This window comes from Henckelia pumila, chromosome 2, assembly GCF_033568475.1.
Source record: "Henckelia pumila isolate YLH828 chromosome 2, ASM3356847v2, whole genome shotgun sequence".
NCBI lineage: Eukaryota > Viridiplantae > Streptophyta > Magnoliopsida > Lamiales > Gesneriaceae > Henckelia > Henckelia pumila.
Window position 1 is genome coordinate 8591498 of NC_133121.1, and position 12060 is coordinate 8603557.

A 12060-nucleotide genomic window follows, 5' to 3' on the forward strand; every position below is an offset into this window, starting at 1 on the left:
TTTTTTTAAAAAAATACAATGAAAGTCAATGTTGTGTTTTGTAGAAATTAAAGGAGAGAAAACTAGGTTTTTTATATCATGAAAAATTATGTATAAAAGTTACACAACAAGATGTTTATATAGTTAGATTAAATACAAGCAAACAATGAAAAAACTAATCTATCCTTATTAGCTAATAAATAGAAAAGCCTAATAATAATAATATAATCTAATATAATCTAACATCTCCCCTCAAACTCACGATGCTACAGCTAAAAGCATTGAGAGTTTGTCAGACAAGAAACGGAAGCGCGAAGCAAAATGTGCCTTGGTAAACATATCAGCAATCTGTAGAGAAGAAAGAACAAACGGCAACATGATGGTGCCAAACTGAAGATGGTGACGAGTAATGTGACAATCAATTTCAATATGTTTTGTCCGCTCATGAAAGACTGAATTACGTGCAATTTGAATAGCACTCTGATTATCACAAAATAACGGAGTAGGCCGAGCAAGAGAGACACCCATATCCGCAAGCAACCAACGCAACCAAACTATCTCACAAGTAGTAGAGGCCATGACACGGTACTCAGCTTCTGTGGAAGATCTAGAAATAACATCTTGTTTCTTACTCTTCCAAGAGATTAGGGAATCACCGAGAAAAATGCAGAAGCCAGTGGTAGATTTGCGATCTGTAGGATCACCAGCCCAATCAGCATCAGAGTATGCACGCAGCTCCAAAGATGAAGTAGAAGGAAATAAAAGACTTTGAAATTGAGTTCCCCGAAGATACCTGAGAATACGGAGAACAGCAGCCCAATGAACTGTAGTTGGTACAGTGACAAACTGACTAACCACATGAACAGCATGCGCAATATCTGAACGAGCCACGGTGAGATAAACCAAACTCCCAACAATAGTTCGGTACAAACTAGGATCCGGCAAAGGTGGGCCATCACACGGTGAATACCGAGCATTAGTCTCAAGAGGAGTATCAGCAACTCTATTATCAGTATGACGTGCACTCTCAAACAGATCAGATATATACTTTGACTGAGATAAGAGATAACCCTTTGGCGAAGAAGCGACCTCAATACCCAGAAAGTAGCGTAGTGTTAGAACCTAATGGGGGGGGATTTAGGTTCTATTGGCAACTTTAGCAATTTAAAGCGATTATGCAAGTACGCAAGCGGAAGACTTAAGCAATCAAATAATAAGTGCGGTAAATAAATGCGTAATGTAAATAAAGCAGTAAAAGGGATAAGAGATGTTTATGGAAGTTCGACGATAAATCGTCTACGTCTCCCCTTCTTGGTTAAGTCGATTAACCAAGGATCCACTAGCACTTCGAACGTCTTGGCCTTGATGGCTCCAAGGATAGCCTTACAACTTGACACGATCACCGCGCCGATACAACTCAACACTCTTGGCCTTAAGGGCTCCAAGGATAGCCTCAACACTCGTAAAATACACTTGGCTTCACACACAAGTGTTTATAAAACCGAGCAACCAACTCACAAACTAACAACCCTCGATATTACAACCCCGAATACAACTCGATATGTGAATATATTTTGAACACTCAAAAGGGGCTACAAATTGCTCAACAAATGACTTGAATGATGCTTGAGAGGATTGAGAGACTTGAAGATGTTGGGATGATTTGAATGGCCTCGGAATGCCTCCTTTTATAGCTGAAATTTTGACATCGATCGGAACTTCCGATCCCTGCATCGGAGCTTCCGAAATTTGAATTTTGAGACACGCGGGTGTAATGGATCGGAACGTCCGATCCACTTCGGAGCTTCCGATCGGCGCAATAAATATGGTGTCGGGCAAAAGTCTTCCGGACAAGATTATCAGGCGGCCGTTCAGGATCGGAACGTCCGATCCCGTTCGGAGCTTCCGATCTGCTTCACTTCGTTGCCTCCGATCTGCTTCCGAACAATATAATTTTACATAGAAACTGATCGGACCTTCCGAACCACGATCGGAGCTTCCGAACCTGTTCTTCGTAGCTTCCGTTCCTCATTCCGACCAATATAAAAATCCCTGAAATAGATCGGAGCTTCCGAACCAAGATCGGAGCTTCCGATCTACCCTTAGCTTCCGAAGATGCTTCTGATCATGATCGGAGGTTCCGATCGCCAATCGGAGCTTCCGATCCCATAGTAGTAAACTTCTTCGAATTGTGTTTCTGATCTTGAGTATGAATTTAGTATTAATTCATCTTTGAAAATTTTAACTCTGTAATAAGCTCAATGTAAATATTAGTAACATTTTAACCTAGTTTTGTTAATCATCAAAACATAGAGAAATAAGACTTGTTAATGCATTAAAAACATTAATCTCATAATTCGAGATTTATATGCGTTTAAGGCGTAACACGTAGTATACCCAAATCTTTCATAGCAAAACAACGAGCCAACTCAGACTCCAAGGAAGCAATTCCATCAGAATCATCACCAGTAATTATCATGTCATCAACATATAATGATAAGAGAATACGACCTGCACTAGTACTGAAACGCCTACTACTAATAAAATGCGGAAAAACTTTTTTTTTAAAATAATACTATACATATATGCCCATACATATATGTATATAAAAATAACATATATTTCTTAAATAACCTGAAAAATATTAAATAAATAAATAAATCCTTAAAAATGTTTCATGCATCAATTTAAAATGATAAACAATGCTGCTGAAAAATCTCATATGCGGAATAATAATAAAATAAAACATGTTTCAAAATTCCATCATAATAGACTAAATAACTACGACGGTCACGGGGTCCACTGCTCCGTGAGCTCATACGTCCTCACCACCGGTAGGAGCTACATAAATGTCATCATGCTCACCTGCACCATATAAGCGTAGTGAGCCTAGGGGCTCAGCATGTCTAATCCTTTATAACAAGGTTAAAAATAATGCATCACGTAGATACTAATACATATACATGTACATGAGCATGCATGGAAACATTTTTCATAACATAAATGCTGAATCATAAATCTTAAACATAACATAACTTTCTTCATCATACATAACATAATTGAGCATGTCATAAACATAAAAACTGAGTATGGTCATATCCATGAATGTGACTAATAACTGTGCCGACTGATCAGTCTAAAGAACCATCGTACGTGGCGGTGGATAAATCCACCTCTATGCTGGTAGTAAACTACCTCTGTGCCAGTGGTAAAACCACTTCTATGCCGGTAGTAGAACTACCTCTGTGTCAGTGGTAAAACCACTTCTATGCTGTCACATCACTTCAATTTTCATAAAAATATTTTTCATGCTCAATTCTTAATCATAAACACATCATAAAATATTTCATGTATGCATGCACTTAAAATATGTCCGTAATATATATTTAATTAATTTTAATAATAAATATACTTTTACTTAAAATAGACTTCATGCATAAAAATAATTAAATATATATTTCGGACTTAGTTTATTTTCATGGGTTGGTCCAGACTGCTGGTCATCTACTAAACCCCTTAACTGACTTAAAGCCTGTTAACTAACTTAAAGCCCATAATTAAATAATTAATTTTTAAAATTATAATTTTTACTAAAATAAAATACTTAAATATTATTGGGCTTAAATAAAAATATTTAAGCCCATTAACTAATTAACTCATATAAACTCCTGGACTGGCCCAATAAAATCACTGACTGGCCCAAAAATTCCTATGGGCCCACGAGCCCATAAAAATCATTGGGCTAACTTAAAAATAATTTTGAAAGCCCAAATAAAATTATTTGGAAGCCCAAATAATTTTATTTCTAATTACTTGGCCCAAAAACCAATTAAAACATAAAATACTTTAAAATTAAAATACTCGAGCCCGGCCCACCTAACCCGGACTCACTTGACCCGACCCTAGACTTTACTGACCCGACCCGGAACCACCCAGAACCCCCAACCCGACACCCCCCCTCTCCTTTGCCCTCGGCTGCGCAAGCAGCAGCCCTTCCAGGGCTGCTGTCGCCTTGCTCCGGCCCTGGCCGGCTGGAGCGCCACCGGCAGGACCTTTCCAGGGTCCTTCCGGTTCGAACCCAGCCTTGGCTTGGCTGGGTCATGGCCTAGCATGACCAGCCGAGCCCCCCTTTCCACTAAACCCTAAACTGCCGACTCCCTTGACCCAAACTTGAACCAGCTAGCCCCCTGTCTCGGACCAGCCTGCACCATTGAACTTGCTCGAACCTATGACACTCTGGAACACCCCATGACCGAACCCCATCCACTGGACCGACCCATGCTAATAAAAAAAAACTCATGAACGTGAATCACCAACAACAAGCAACAAATCATTCAAGCTTGCACAAAAACTCGAAAATCAATGAAAATTCTGAAACAAAACTTTATGCATGAATAATAGCTTATATGGTGGCCAAATAAAAGTTTTAGACATGCCTTAAACGAAGATAGATTGAGAAACGAGACAATAATCGCGTGTACGGCGCTCCGGGACGACGAACGAACCAAAGACTCCAAGAATCTATGAAGGATCGGCTATGGAGATTGCTTTCTGCTGAACGTGAGAATGTGGGTGGGAGGAGATGGGAGTTTTCGGATGAGTGGGGTTTGGGTAGGGTAGGTTTTTGTTTTAAATTTTTGTAACTAGGAATAATTTAGGATAATAACTAGTATAAAATAATTAGATAGATAATATAACATAAATATAAGATTTTAAACTCTTAAAAATACCTACTAATCTGATAACTAATCAAAAATCCCGAAATATTAATTTATAGTATTTTTAAAAATTAATAAAAGTCATTAAAATGACTTATTTTGGCTAAAAATCAACTCTTAAATAAATATATAATTAAATACTAAAATTTTCTTGACAAAATACCTTAAAATAAGATTTTAAGGCTCATAAACTCATAAAATATTTTTGGCTAAGAATTTTGGTATCTCGTCCGTCCACGGTCCCGTCTACGCGATCAAAATAATAAATTTTCTCAAAAATCCAAAAATACCATAACTGCGGGTTAAATGATAAAATAAATTTAAATCATGCATATAATTCACATAATAACACATAAATGTCATTTAACCCAAATATAAATTTTTAAATAATTATTTTCCCTAATTATGCATGCGAATTTACGTATTAAAATTTCCGGGTGTTACAATTCTCCCCCACTTAAATTGAATTTCGTCCTCGAAATTCGACTGATCCAATTCTAATAACGGAGTTCTTCAAAATCCACTTCACTAAACCAACTATCACATATCTAGTTCCCAAGTTTCGGTATCCCAAAAGTCATGCTTCTGCTGCGCACTCTGATAAATCAAATATTTTTGCTTCACTAAAGGTTCCTTAAAAGAATAAGTTAGGGCATACCGGTGATCGAAGAGGTGTTTGGGTCTGCCTCAGCTGCTTGTATGACAAACACCCTCCCTGTGGTGCTCTTCTTCCTGGGACAATTCATGGACATGTGCCCCGGCTCCTTGCAATGGAAACACACATTCGACCCACTCAGGCACAGACCCGAATGTGGTTTCTGACACTTCGGGCAAATTGGTACTCCTCCTAACTTAGGGGCCCCGCCCCTCTGCTGTTGTTGTGGCTGAACCTGCTGACTCTGCTGGTTAAGGTCCTTAGATGGCCCTGTGAACTGTTTCTTCGCAGATGACTGCGAAGATGGTTGATAGGATTCCAGCTGGAATTGTCTCTTACGCTGCTGTTCCTTTTGTATATCTCTTCTCCCCTCCTCAGAGCGCAATGCTCTACTAACGGCAGCCTCATAAGTAGCGACATCCAACATACAAACGTCATGCTTAATGTCAGCCCGCAATCCATCAACAAACTGCCTCAGTTTATCCGGCGCACTGTCAGCAATAAGAGGCACGAAACGACATCCTCTCTCGAACTGGGTGATGTAATCCACCACAGACTTGTCCCCCTGACGGAGACTCATGAACTCCCGGATCATGCGGCTGCGCACATCCTCAGTAAAATACTTGGCATAGAACATACGTCTGAACTCTATCCACGTCAAAGTAGGTAGGTTCACGCCCCTAACAGCGCCTTCCCACCAAGAGGTTGCATCCCCTCTCATCATATACACCGCACACTTGACCCTATCAGCATCTGTAATCCCCATATAGTCAAATATAGACTCCAATGATTGAATCCACCCCTCAGCAATGAGCGGATTAGTGGTGCCTGTAAACTCCTTTGGTCCCTTCTTCTGGAACCGCTCAGTTACATCCTTATCGTGTGTGAGCCTAGGACGAGTAGCTTGTTGCTCTAACAAAGCAGTGATCCCTGCCATCATGTTAGCATTGGCCTGCTCCAATGTTGAGAGAGGGTTCTGCGGAGGTGGAGGTGGAGGTCCTCCGCGTCTATTCATCTGTCTGGGAGGCATTCTGTGCCACCACATATTTCTTTACGTAAATCGCAATGCATAACTAAGGGTTTCAAAAATCTTACTGAACATGAAATACTTAAAATTAATACATAAGCTCCTTCTAAATCTTAATAAAGCATTTAAAACTTACAGACCGGTAGCAGGATTTCTGAGCTTCACGTGACAGTAAACACCCTCCAAGGACCGCGCTCTGATACTAATTGAAATGCCTACTACTAATAAAATGCGGAAAAACTTTTTTTTTTAAATAATACTATACATATACGCCCATACATATATGTATATAAAAATAACATATATTTCTTAAATAACCTGAAAAATATTAAATAAATAAATAAATCCTTAAAAATGTTTCATGCATCAATTTAAAATGATAAACAATGCTGCTGAAAAATCTCATATGCGGAATAATAATAAAATAAAACATGTTTCAAAATTCCATCATAATAGACTAAATAACTGCGACGGTCACGGGGTCCACTGCTCCGTGAGTTCATACGTCCTCACCATCGGTAGGAGCTACATAAATGTCATCATGCTCACCTGCACCATATAAGCGTAGTGAGCCTAGGGGCTCAACATGTCTAATCCTTTATAACAAGGTTAAAAATAATGCATCACGTAGATACTAATACATATACATGTACATGAGCATGCATGGAAACATTTTTCATAACATAAATGCTGAATCATAAATCTTAAACATAACATAACTTTCTTCATCATACATAACATAATTGAGCATGTCATAAACATAAAAACTGAGTATGGTCATATCCATGAATGTGACTAATAATTGTGCCGACTGATCAGTCTAAAGAACCATCGTACATGGCGATGGATAAATCCACCTCTATGCTGGTAGTAAACTACCTCTGTGCCAGTGGTAAAACCACTTCTATGCCGGTAGTAGAACTACCTCTGTGTCAGTGGTAAAACCACTTCTATGCTGTCACATCACTTCAATTTCCATAAAAATATTTTTCATGCTCAATTCTTAATCATAAACACATCATAAAATATTTCATGTATGCATGCACTTAAAATATGTCCGTAATATATATTTAATTAATTTTAATAATAAATATACTTTTACTTAAAATAGAATTCATGCATAAAAATAATTAAATATATATTCCGGACTTAGTTTATTTTCATGGGTTGGTCCAGACTGCTGGTCTCTCTACTAAACCCCTTAACTGACTTAAAGCCTGTTAACTAACTTAAAGCCCATAATTAAATAATTAATTTTTAAAATTATAATTTTTACTAAAATAAAATACTTAAATATTATTGGGCTTAAATAAAAATATTTAAGACCATTAACTAATTAACTCATATAAACTCCTGGATTGGCCCAATAAAATCACTGACTGGCCCAAAAATTCCTATGGGCCCACGAGCCCATAAAAATCATTAGGCTAACTTAAAAATAATTTTGAAAGCCCAAATAAAATTATTTGGAAGACCAAATAATTTTATTTCTAATTAATTGGCCCAAAAACCAATTAAAACATAAAATACTTTAAAATTAAAATACTCGAGCCCGGCCCACCTAACCCAGACCCGGACTCACTTGACCCGACCCTAGACTTTACTGACCCGACCCACTACCCTGACCCGACCCGGAACCACCCAGAACCCCCAACCCGACACCCCCTCTCTCCTTTGCCCTCGGCTGTGCGAGCAGCAGCCCTTCCAGGGCTGCTGTTGCCTTGCTCCGGCCCTGGCCAGCTGGAGCGCCGCCGGCAGGACCTTCCCAGGGTCCTGCCGGTTCAAACCCAGCCTTGGCTCGGTTGGGTCATGGCCTAGCATGACCAGCCGAACCCCCCTTTCCACTAAACCCTAAACTGCCGACTCCCTTGACCCAAACTTGAACCAGCTAGCCCCCTGTCTCGAACCAGCCTGCACCATTGAACTTGCTCGACCCTATGACACTCTGGAACACCCCATGACCGAACCCCATCCACTGGACCGACCCATGCTAATAAAAAAAAACTCATGAACGTGAATCACCAACAACAAGCAACAAATCATTCAAGCTTGCACAAAAACTCGAAAATCAATGAAAATTCTGAAACAAAACTTTATGCATGAATAATAGCTTATATGGTGGCCAAATAAAAGTTTTAGACATGCCTTAAACGAAGATAGATTGAGAAACGAGACAATAATCGCGTGTACGGCGCTCCGGGACGACGAACGAACCAAAGACTCCAAGAATCTATGAAGGATCGGCTATGGAGATTGCTTTCTGCTGAACGTGAGAATGGGGGTGGGAGGGGATGGGAGTTGTCGGCTGAGTGGGGTTTGGGTAGGGTAGGTTTTTGTTTTAAATTTTTGTAACTAGGAATAATTTAGGATAATAACTAGTATAAAATAATTAGATAGATAATATAACATAAATATAAGATTTTAAACTCTTAAAAATACCTACTAATCTGATAACTAATCAAAAATTCCGAAATACTAATTTATAGTATTTTTAAAAATTAATAAAAGTCATTAAAATGACTTGTTTTGGCTAAAAATCAACTCTTAAATAAATATATAATTAAATACTAATTTTTTTTGATAAAATACCTTAAAATAAGATTTTAAGGCTCATAAACTCATAAAATATTTTTGGCTAAGAATTTTTGTATCTCGTCCGTCCACGGTCCCGTCTACGCGATCAAAATAATAAATATTCTCAAAAATCCAAAAATACCATAACTGCGGGTTAAATGATAAAATAAATTTAAATCATGCATATAATTCACATAATAACACATAAATGTCATTTAACCCAAATATAAATTTTTAAATAATTATTTTTCCTAATTATGCATGCAAATTTACGTATTAAAATTTTCGGGTGTTACAAGTACATTTAACAAACAATGCTGAATCATGATTACTAGGCAGAAAACCAAGCGAAGTGATAACTGTAGAGAATTCTCAAACCAAGCACGGGGTGCTTGTTTGAGACCATAAAGTGCTTTACGAAGCCTGCAAACTTCACCAGGTTGGTGAGGAACACCAGGAGGAGGTGTCATATAAACTTCTTCATGCAGATCACCATTAAGAAATGCATTCTTGACATCCATCTGAGATATTCTCCATCGACAAATAGAAGCAACAACAATCAGAGTACGAACAGTCGTCATTTTTGCAACAGGGGCAAATGTTTCCTCGTAATCCTGGCCATACTCCTGAGAATATCCTTTAGCAACAAGACGAGCTTTGTATCATTCAATAGACACATCAGATTTAGTTTTGATCTTATAGACCCAACGAGAACCAATTGTGTGTTTTTCTAGTGGCAGCGGTACCAAATTCCATGTATGAGTTTGATGCAGAGCAGTCAGTTCCTCGGCCATAGCATTCTGCCAAACAGGGTTACGAACAGCTTCTCTATAGGATACAGGCTCAGATAGACAACAAACAGATGCAATAAATGAAGAAAAAGAATGAGAATAACAAGAGTAAGCAAGATCTGGTAGCTTAGAAGACTTACGAACACGAGTAGACTGACGACGGCTAGAAGGATCATCTGCAACCTCAGGAGATGATTGGGTAGTGACAGTAGCAGGAGGAGGTGTTGCAGGTGTCTCAGTACCAGATTCGGTTGAGCTACCAGTAGGGGCTGTTTGTGAAGCTTCTTCAGTATCAGTTTCGAAGGGATCAATGCAGAGAAGATTTGACTTTGTCATATTATGCGAACCAGCAGGAATAGAAAAGAATGAAATATGCTCAAGAAACATAACATGACGAGAAATATACAATTTTTGACTAACAGGATCATAGCAACGATATCTTTTTTGACCAACACCATAACCCAAAAAGACACACAGAGCAGACCGAGGGGCTAATTTATTACGCTCGACATGTGGACGTATGACGAAACAGGTACAACCAAAAACACGCAAAGAGGAATAGTCAGGAGCATGCCCATATAATTTTTCAAAAGGTGACAAGCCTGAATTGTGTGAGGTTGGAATTCTATTAATCACGTGAGCAGCGGTAAGGATTGCTTCCCCCCAAAAGGCACTAGGAACACTAGCAGACAATAAAAATGACCGAGCTGTTTCAACAAGATGCCTATGTTTCCTTTCAACTACACCATTTTGTTCAGGAGTATCCGTACAAGAGGTTTGATGAATAGTACCATCAGAAGCCAGTAAACGGGAAAAATCGGTCGAAGTGTATTTACCCCCCAAATCACAACGAAAGCACTTTATGACACTAGAATGTTGAGTTTTCACAAGAGCTTTAAAGTTATTGAAATTAGTAAGGTAATCAGTCATACGTTTCATAAGATAAACCCAAGGGTAACGAGTGAAATCATCAATAAATGAAACATAGTATCGTGACCCCCCTTTTGTAGAAACAGGAGAGGGTCCCCACACATCATAATGAATAAGATCAAATGGAGCAGAAGAAAATGAAATACTTTTATTAAACGGTAAAGCAGAGAATTTAGCCAGTTTACAACCACTACAATCAAAAATATCAAAACTTTTGAAAGATCCTAAGACTCCTGTAGAAGCTAAAAACTGCAAACGATACGCTGAAACGTGACCTAAACGAGAATGCCACAAATAAAACTCAGAAGACAAACGACTCAAACGAAAAGAAGATAAATCCACACTCGAAGCTGCAACATCTGGTACTTTGAGATAATCCAAGACATAAAGTCCTCCTTGCCTACGGCCTGTCCCAATCAGCCTCTGAGATTGTGGGTCCTGAACATAACAATTGGAGGAATAAAATAGACTAAGTATCCAGACTCACATAATTGACTAACAGAGACAAGATTTAAACTGAGATTAGGAATATAGTAAACATCTGTAAGAGACAAACAAGAATTAACAATGGAACCAACACCTACTAATGGCATAGCAATACCATCAGCAGTTGCAACAGATATAGATGAACTGAGAGTAAAAGAGACAAATGAGGACAAATAGGGTGACATATGGTGGGAGGCACCAGAATCCAAGACCCACAAGGATGAGGGTATACCTGAAGGAGCAGACGACGACAAACCTATATGAGAGGAGACTGACATGGCAGATGGCTGGGCAGAGGACTGTGAAGCAAGGAACTGCTGAAACTGCTCAAACAGATATGGATCCAAAGAGGGGGCAGCCACTGCATTACTGGACTGTGGTGGTCGATATGGAAACTGTTGTGGTTGAGTACCAGGTTTCCTTGAAGCATTCTGAGGTAGCAAGGACGGCTGCTGAGGTTGTTGTTGCGGTGGTCGTTTCTGTTGCTGCGGTTGTGGTTTACCTTTGTTCAACAATTGTGGACATTGCGACTTCCAATGTCCATTTTATTTTCAATAAGCACACTCATCAGTAGAAATCTTCAAAGTAGACCGATTTTGGTTATGAGGCAGAGGACGCTGTGGTGCGGCAAAAACAGATGGCGTAGACGGGACATGAGTCCCCTTATCAGCTTGAGACTTAAACCGAATCTCCTCAGCAAGCAATTCATGTACCACCGAATCAACGGAAGGAAGAGGACTACGATGCAAGATTGTCCCACGCAATCCTTTAAAATCATCACGAAGAGCCATCAAAAATTGGACCATAAGTTTTTCTTCTCTATGAGTGACGTAAGCCGGGAATGCTTGCAATTCTGAAGATGCTATGAGTGTCAACTGGTCCCATAGTTCGATCCGCGAA